This window comes from Lathyrus oleraceus, chromosome 7, assembly GCF_024323335.1.
Source record: "Lathyrus oleraceus cultivar Zhongwan6 chromosome 7, CAAS_Psat_ZW6_1.0, whole genome shotgun sequence".
NCBI classification, from domain to species: domain Eukaryota; kingdom Viridiplantae; phylum Streptophyta; class Magnoliopsida; order Fabales; family Fabaceae; genus Lathyrus; species Lathyrus oleraceus.
Genome location: NC_066585.1, coordinates 286,130,165 through 286,138,237, shown reverse-complemented (window position 1 = coordinate 286,138,237; position 8,073 = coordinate 286,130,165). Strand labels below are relative to the sequence as shown.

The 8,073-nt window shown below is 28.0% G+C and overlaps 1 long non-coding RNA gene across 1 annotated transcript; it reads left to right on the top strand.

The window, feature by feature from the left end:
* Positions 1 to 1,331: 1,331 nt before the first annotated feature.
* On the top strand, positions 1,332 to 5,844 carry LOC127107429 (uncharacterized). The gene is made up of 2 exons (XR_007795720.1): positions 1,332 to 4,561; positions 5,469 to 5,844. It is a non-coding gene; the product is annotated as an uncharacterized LOC127107429 (long non-coding RNA).
* Positions 5,845 to 8,073: the final 2,229 nt, after the last annotated feature.

Here is an 8,073-nt window from a genome sequence, read left to right as displayed (position 1 = left end):
AATACGAAAGAGAGAGATGTATACTTTCAGAGAGATTAAGGTACACTCTCTATATTTGTAAGGGGGCTTAACCACTTCAATCTATCACACTGTTTTTCTTGTTAGTCCACCTCTCTGAGATGCATTGTCATCATCAAAAAGGGGGGAAATATGGATCTATGTGCTTACAGTTACTACAACTGATGTAGTGATCCATTGATGGATCATGATGGTTTTACTGATGACTCTGATATTCAGTGGAATCTTGTTGTTTGAGCCCATGCTTGATCTTGGTGGTATTAGATGTTATCTTTCTAGTTGTATATATTGATTTTGCTCATTTTGAAGTTATCTCAAGCCTCATCATGGATAAGATTTCAATGTTCTAATTAAGTTCTAAAAACAATGTTAATGTATCAAGGAACTTAAAGCTTCAAAGTTATGAAAGAGAGGAAGTGTGAAAGCTCGTTTGGTTAACTGTGCGCTTAGCGCATTGTCTGAGTGACCAAATTAAGTATATTAAAGATGTTATAGTAACTCATAACTTACTAAGACAACTCTCACACACTCATCAAATGTATCTAAGGACACTATCGTTTTGATAAAATCATCAAAAAAATGTTTTACATTGGTGGCTAGTTGATTACAAGCTTAAATAAACCCTTATCAGTAAAAATTACACTAGATAATCGATTATCACGTAGGGATAATCAATTGTCTCTTTTGTAACGCCTCATAATTTATTATTAGGGCTTATAGTTGATCAGTAATGATGCAATTTGAAAATTTTCCATTTTTACAATACATAATCTATTATACCTATGACAATCTATTATGAGTATTAAAAAGCTCATGGATCATTTTTCTTTTTGAGCTATATTTTCTCTTATATAAGGAGGGCGCCTCCTCACTGTTTTATACACCATAATTTGATATTTAATCATTCTCTTCTCATTTAAACGTCTTTATTTTTTTTCTTTCTTTCACTAAAAGTTGTCTTAGGGCCTTTATGAGAGAAATATACTTGTGTGGTTTTTAGTTGCACTGGTGTTCAACTATTTTCTCAAAAGTTTGATTCTCTTGAAGTTTCTCTTGTTTGGTTGTCGAGGTTATCTTGGAAAAACATATATTTGGTTTTCGAGATCATTCGATCAAATTCTCGTTCTTGGTTTGCGAATTTAGCCTGTGAAAAGCTTCACTTACTTTTAGGGATCATCGTATTAAAATCTCGCGGTCGATTGTAATAAGGTTCATGGGCATAACCTGATAAAAGGTCAAAAGATATCACTATTGGAACTCTCAAGAAGTTTTTCTCTAGGAGAGGAGTAGGCCAAGAGATCGGTCATGCCTCTATAAATCCTAGTGCAATCTCTCTGAACCCTCTCTCTATTTACTTTCAGTTATTTATTTTCCTTTACTATTTCGTCTTTTATTTTCTGTTGCTATCTTTATTTTTAACTATACTAACATAAACGGCTATTTTTTGTAATTAATCTTCAATTAATCGCGAATTTTGAATAACACAATGCATCCATCTTTTCTTGGAGTAATTTTTTTTTAACGAATTTGACTTTTTTAATTGTAGTTCGCTTTTATTTAGTTTGTTTTCCTATTTTTGATTTAAATAATTATAATTATCAATTTAATTTTGATTCGATTCAAAACCATGTCATGCTCGAGACAAATAATTAAGAATTAGGGTAAATTCTAGCAAACTATTATGAAAGTTATATTCAATTACCTTTGAGTTCAAAAATGAACTCACCTAACTATATTAGCGGTGTTCAAATCCAAATCGATCCAAATTAAAATCGCAAACTGATCCAGAAAAATTGAAAAATTGCCAAAACTGAATATTATTTGATGTGTTTGGATATCATTTTGTAAAATTCTCTCGATTCAGATTGAATTGCGAATCGATTTTTCAAAACTGGTCTAAATCGAACTGGACCGCGTATATATATTTTTTTATACTAGTTTTTTATTAATAAGAAATATTGTGTTAATTTATTATTCGATGATAATTATTTTTTAATACTATTTATTAGTTTAATTCGATTTATTTATTTTTATTATTTCATCTATTTCAATCATAATCAATCATTCTCAATTTTGCAATATTAATTTTTAATATACTATATATTATATATTATATTAAATTTACTAATATTTTTATAATCTTAATAAAAATATAATTTAAAATTTGGATATTAAAAAACTGATTCAAATTAAACTCATATAATATTAAATCAGATGAAATTAAATATTTTTAATTATTCAAAATTGAACCGAATCGCAAATAAATTAATTTATTCGCCACCGCACACGGCGAACACCCCTAAACTATATGCAAAGTATATAACTAAGAATTTTTTAATTCTTTCTAAAATTGACAAATTCTATATCTCTAGCTATATATTGCCCACTAGAATAACCCCCTTGAATTAGATCCCAACCAAAATCGAATCTCCTAAAAAAACAAACACAACAATAGTACACCTTTCTATCAAAGCATGTGAACCATTCAACAATCTGGCTACCCACATGCTCTCCCTCTTTGACATAAATAAATCTACTAAATTAACCAACTTTCCTAACATGCAAATTAAATCCAAAAAGAAGAAAAGCATCGTGTGAGATTTCATTACCTTCAACCTTCTTTTCACAAGTCACTTACTTTTTTTTCTAATGCAACAACTTTCACCCATTTTTGCTCATTATATTTAGTGCCTTTTCATTTATGTTATTTTGTATTTATCAAGTAGAAGAAAGTTTTTAAATGTATTAAAACATATGGGGTCTCATTGTCATCTTCTTTTTATATGATTTTGCTTTGTTAATTAGTATATCAAATTAAGGAAAACGATTGAGACTCGTCATGCTTTTTGGTTTAGCATAATATTGCATGTGTTTGATTGCTATTGGTTACTATTTTTTTAATGAAAAATAAAGAATCATTATACCAATTATTTTTTTCATGATTTGGAGCACAAAGTCTATAGGCTTCTCGAAGGGAATAACTATAAATAAATAGAAAATTTGACATATTTATTTTGCTTTCATCCATTTGATACCTACCAAAATATTGTCCGTTCATTTTTATTTTTTTTAGTGTGGAGAAATATTCTTTCCATTTGAATGCAGGCAATTAAGAGTTGGAATACAAGCTGTTAACTAAAGAAAGAAAAAGATATATGGATACTCACTTAAAAAAGATGGGTGGATAAGATTTTTATTCTTATCACACATTAACTAAAATGAAGATTACTCTAAACCACTAATAGTTTAAGTTTTATTAAAAAGTTTTAAATTATTCTCCCAAACTTGTTGTCAACCCTCAATTTAGTTGATTTGTATTCCTTCTTTTTTGCGCACTTGGTGGTGGCTACACATTCAGTCTTATGGTCAATCTAAGGTTACCATTATGCATGTATCTAATTATCATAAAAGTAAAATAAATGGCCACTTGTTTTACTGGTTGGTTACTCCTCAATGTGGAATTAAAAATACACATTGTTGAGGGAGCTCTTTCAACGTGGCAGCCAGATTTTTTTTTATATTCTAATATTTAAGTCAACGAAATTTATAGATATTTAGTTTGAGAGTGAGAATGTGATAATATCTTAAATGATGCGTCGTTAGACTTATATATGGAAGACGGTTAAAATTACTTCTGTCTAACCTGACGTGAGACACGATGAGTCGTCCGATCAGATCCAATGACAAATGAAACATTAGGAGTTGAGATTAAGTGTCTGGCTTTTGGCAAGGTCCCACTTATTTTTTTAATCGCTTAATGGACTCTACAGATTGTGCCTCATAATTAGGCCTTCTTTTTTAGGATTTTGGCTAATCTGAAACATTTTCCCTAAGTCCTTGCGTGAGGATTGACATTGTCGGACCTCCCTTTGATGTCATCATATTATGTCTTGGTTAGCCATGGATTCGTGGAAGATGAAGAGTTCTATAAGTTAGAATAGGTGGTCTCGAGAACACTCGTATTAAATGTTTGTATCAAAAAGTGAAGTCAGACCTAGGCAGGTCGGATCTCGACGGAAGCTCGTCGATGACCTCGACAAACATGTCTTTGTTGTCTTGGTATGTCAGGATGACAAGAGAACTTTGATTTTCGTCTTTGAAGAAATGGTTAAAATTTTCATAAAGTTTTTATAACTATAAAATTATAATTATAATTTTTAAATAAAAATAACTTTATTTTCTCTTATCTTATAATAGAAATTATCTCATACTTAAATACATATACTTATGTATAAAACGCTTAATCAAATCATTTACGTAAACAACTAAATTAAACTTTCTTTCTAGCTAAGCAACTTCTTCAATCACGATTCATAATAAAAGATACCAACCTATAGATCGCATTGTATCTATTTTAAATCAATTATAAGAATGTTTATTTTTTAGAACAATTATTTAGTATTTATCAATCTTGTTGAGCACTACTCTCTGCATAAAATTATTTGAGCGTTCATATTTTAATTTTAATTATTGCCTATGTATTTTTTTACAGAAATTATTGCCTAAAATTACTACATGGAAATTCTCTTTCACTCTATTGCTGGTAAAGTAATTAGTTGATTTCCATTCTTTTTTTTTGCGCACTGTAATGGTGGCTACACATTCAGTCTTAGGGTCAATCTAAGGTTACCATTGTGCATGTATTTAGTTATCATGAAAGTAAAATAAATGGCCACTTTTTTTTTATCTGGTTGGTTACAACTTACAAGTAACTTTTAGAGATTAAATATTATCATCATGTTATAAGTCAAAAAAGTTGTTAAATGCATTTTACATCATTGTTGATTTTAAACATTTTAGTGTGACATTTATTACAAAGACAACCCTAGAGTGCTCACTGATATTGTTTTTTAAAAAAGAAGATAACCCAAAAGTCCTTCCATTATAATGTTTTGTTATACGTGGGAAAAAGATTATGCGTTCAGACAAAGATAGTGATTGAAAGTCTTTAAATAGAATCTCTTCATTATTATCTTCTGTTTGTTTTCACTATTTAAGACGTAGAAGTACAGATTTTGTCATTGAAAAAGACAAAAAAATGTAGTTTTTTTGTCAAATAAAAATGAATAAGTATAAATTCAGGCTCTATTAATTCGGATATCAATTTGTTGATATTTAAAATTATTTTTTGAGACCAGTCAAAATATTATTTTATTATTACTTTTTGATTTTACAATATATTATTAGTGTTATTTTTTGACAAAATATTGTATATACAAACTTTTTGTAATGATTATTTATTATAAGTAGAAAGTTTTGATTTAAAAAATCTTCTCCTTCTTCATTTTTGTTATTTATTTATTGTCTTTTTATAATATTAAAGAAAGAAGTATAGTTTCAAAAGAATAGATTGTACTATTTTTATTTGTAATGAGAAGTTTAACTATTTTAAATCTATCTTTTTTTATATTTTATCATATTTCTAATACAACTCTTTCAAATGATTCTAGATGATGACATTCAATCAAAGAATAATTATCTCAAGCCTCGTCAGTCAAAGATATCAAGTTTCAGTCAAAGTGTTAGACATTGATGAATCAAGCAAAGGAATTTGTAGACATGGAGTTGTGATTTTGAAGCTCGAAGGCTTGAAAGTGTGAAAGTGTGAAAACTTGTTTGATCTAGCACTTAGAGTTTTTCTTAGTCTTGATCAATTTATTGTAAAATAAACAAGAGGAAATCTTACTAAGATAATCACACACACATAAAAAAACGATCTTCAAAACTCTTCTCTTTTGTTAAAACCTCTTCAAATCAATTAGGGCAACCACTTAATTGATTGAACGCTTACTTAATCAATTAGAAATGTTAAAATACATTGCCTAATATATATAACTACTATTACAAGCACATTTAACATCAAATGCAAAGTTGATTTAACATCGGTTACAGAGGCGAGGTAACAAAGGGAGTCATGAAAAATCTCCAATATACTCCTCAGTTTTAGAATAATCCATGGGATAGTTGAAATGAACATTGATTTGATCTCCAACAATAGTTTTTTTAGATTTTTAAAACTAGAGTCCCATATGTCTCGGTTTATGGTCAAAACCGATGGTAAAAATAAATTATTTTTTTAAAAATACTCATTACATTGTTTACACAGAATATTAATAAATTAATTTGTTTACAAACTATATTGTTTACACAGAGTATTAAGTAAAAATATATAACAAATTTTGAATCAGATTCATCGTCATCATTGTTGATGAAGAACAAATGTTGAATATCTTGCGGAAGAACAAATGTTGGATCCTTGTTTCATTGAATTTTGGAGAAGATCAAATGTTGGATATTTCATGTATTTGTTTATGATATAAAACAAAAAAAAATGTTAGATAAATAAAATAAATATTCAGTTATATGATTATTTAAGAACACAAGCCTTAATCCAAATATTCTTTTACTCTTGCAATCCATCATAGAGAATTTTTACAAGTTTCTTTAAGTTTCAAAGTTTTCATGTCAAATCTTTCATTATCAACTTTAAATATTCATAATGTTTTTATAATGTATTTTAGGTTTCACGCGGATCACTAATGGCAGTGTCTTAAGCGTTGATATTCATTAAATGGACAAAAAAGATTTGTTTAAGAACGGTGAAGAAACTCATTAAACACGCTTATATTTCCCCTCGATTATTACTCAAACCCGATGTAAAATATGTTTCTTTTTAAATAAAAAATACATTAAAGTATGTTTCATCCCATGCGCCACATACCTCTTGATTTCTATTAAAAAAATCAAGGGGAGTAAGTTTTTTTTAAATTACATTGTTTACACAGAATATTAAAATACATTATTTAAATAAATCCAGATTTTGACAATGAATTCTTGGAGAACAACAAATATTTTTAAGTTATTCTTGGAGAAGAACAAATCTTTATTGTTATCCAGATTTTGTTGTATACCCTTTGTGCTAATTCTTTTCAAGTTCAATGGGTTGCATGCATCTAATTTCTGATAGGTTATCTGTTCCAACCATGAGAATTGTTTTCTGCACTTACAATTCATCCCAAAGACCTATCCAAAGATTTCATTATCTTAAGTAAATATTTTTATGGCAAGATATATAGTGGTGTATGTAGAAAGTTTCTTGTGGATTTGAAGTGTTGGAAATATCTTGAGCATTTTTAAAATAAGGGTTTTTTCCTCAATTTTATAAAAAAACTCGAGGTAATATTTACTTGCAAAAAAATGTGAATGATAAAAAATTGAAAGTAATAAATTTCTCAAGATAATGTCTCAAGTAAAAAAATATGTTGTTTTCTTTTCAATTTTTTGTCATTCACCATTTTTTTACAGCATGTTTAAGAATAAATTTCTCAATGTTGTCAACCGAGGAAAGCTATAAATTATGAAGTATTTTCTTTGATTGACAACATGCGAAGATTATTCCAAAAATACAACAACATCAACACCATTATGTGAGATAGATTGCTAAACATAAAAAATATTTTGTTCAAGATAGAATAACATTGAAGATTTTTCTCTCTTGCGACCCATCTCAAAGAATGATGAGTACAAGTTTGCAGCGACTACATATAAGTTAAGTTTAGGGTAAAATCTGATTAACGAAGATTTTTATAGTAAAATTTGATTATCTAATATCTCGGTTATTACATAAAACGAAGGAATAGATCGTTAATTTAAAAATAAAAATAAAATAAAAAGAAAGACACCACTTCTAAAGAAATAAAAATATAAATTGCATTTGCTGGGATTTGAAGCATGTCCTAGATTATGTTTTCCCTCAATTATATTTATAAACTGAGGGAATATGTGATATATTTTTTTAAATAAAATATGACGCGCCTTCGCATTATACCTCGATTTTTATTGTGTGAGGTGAAAACTTTATCATGATATATATATATATATATATATATATATATATATATATATATATATATATATATATATATATATATATATATATATATATATATATATATATATATATATATACACACACACACTATTACAAATAAACACATATTTCCTCGGACGTGAAATAGATGTTACCTCGATTACACATGCAAGGTAACGAAGGGC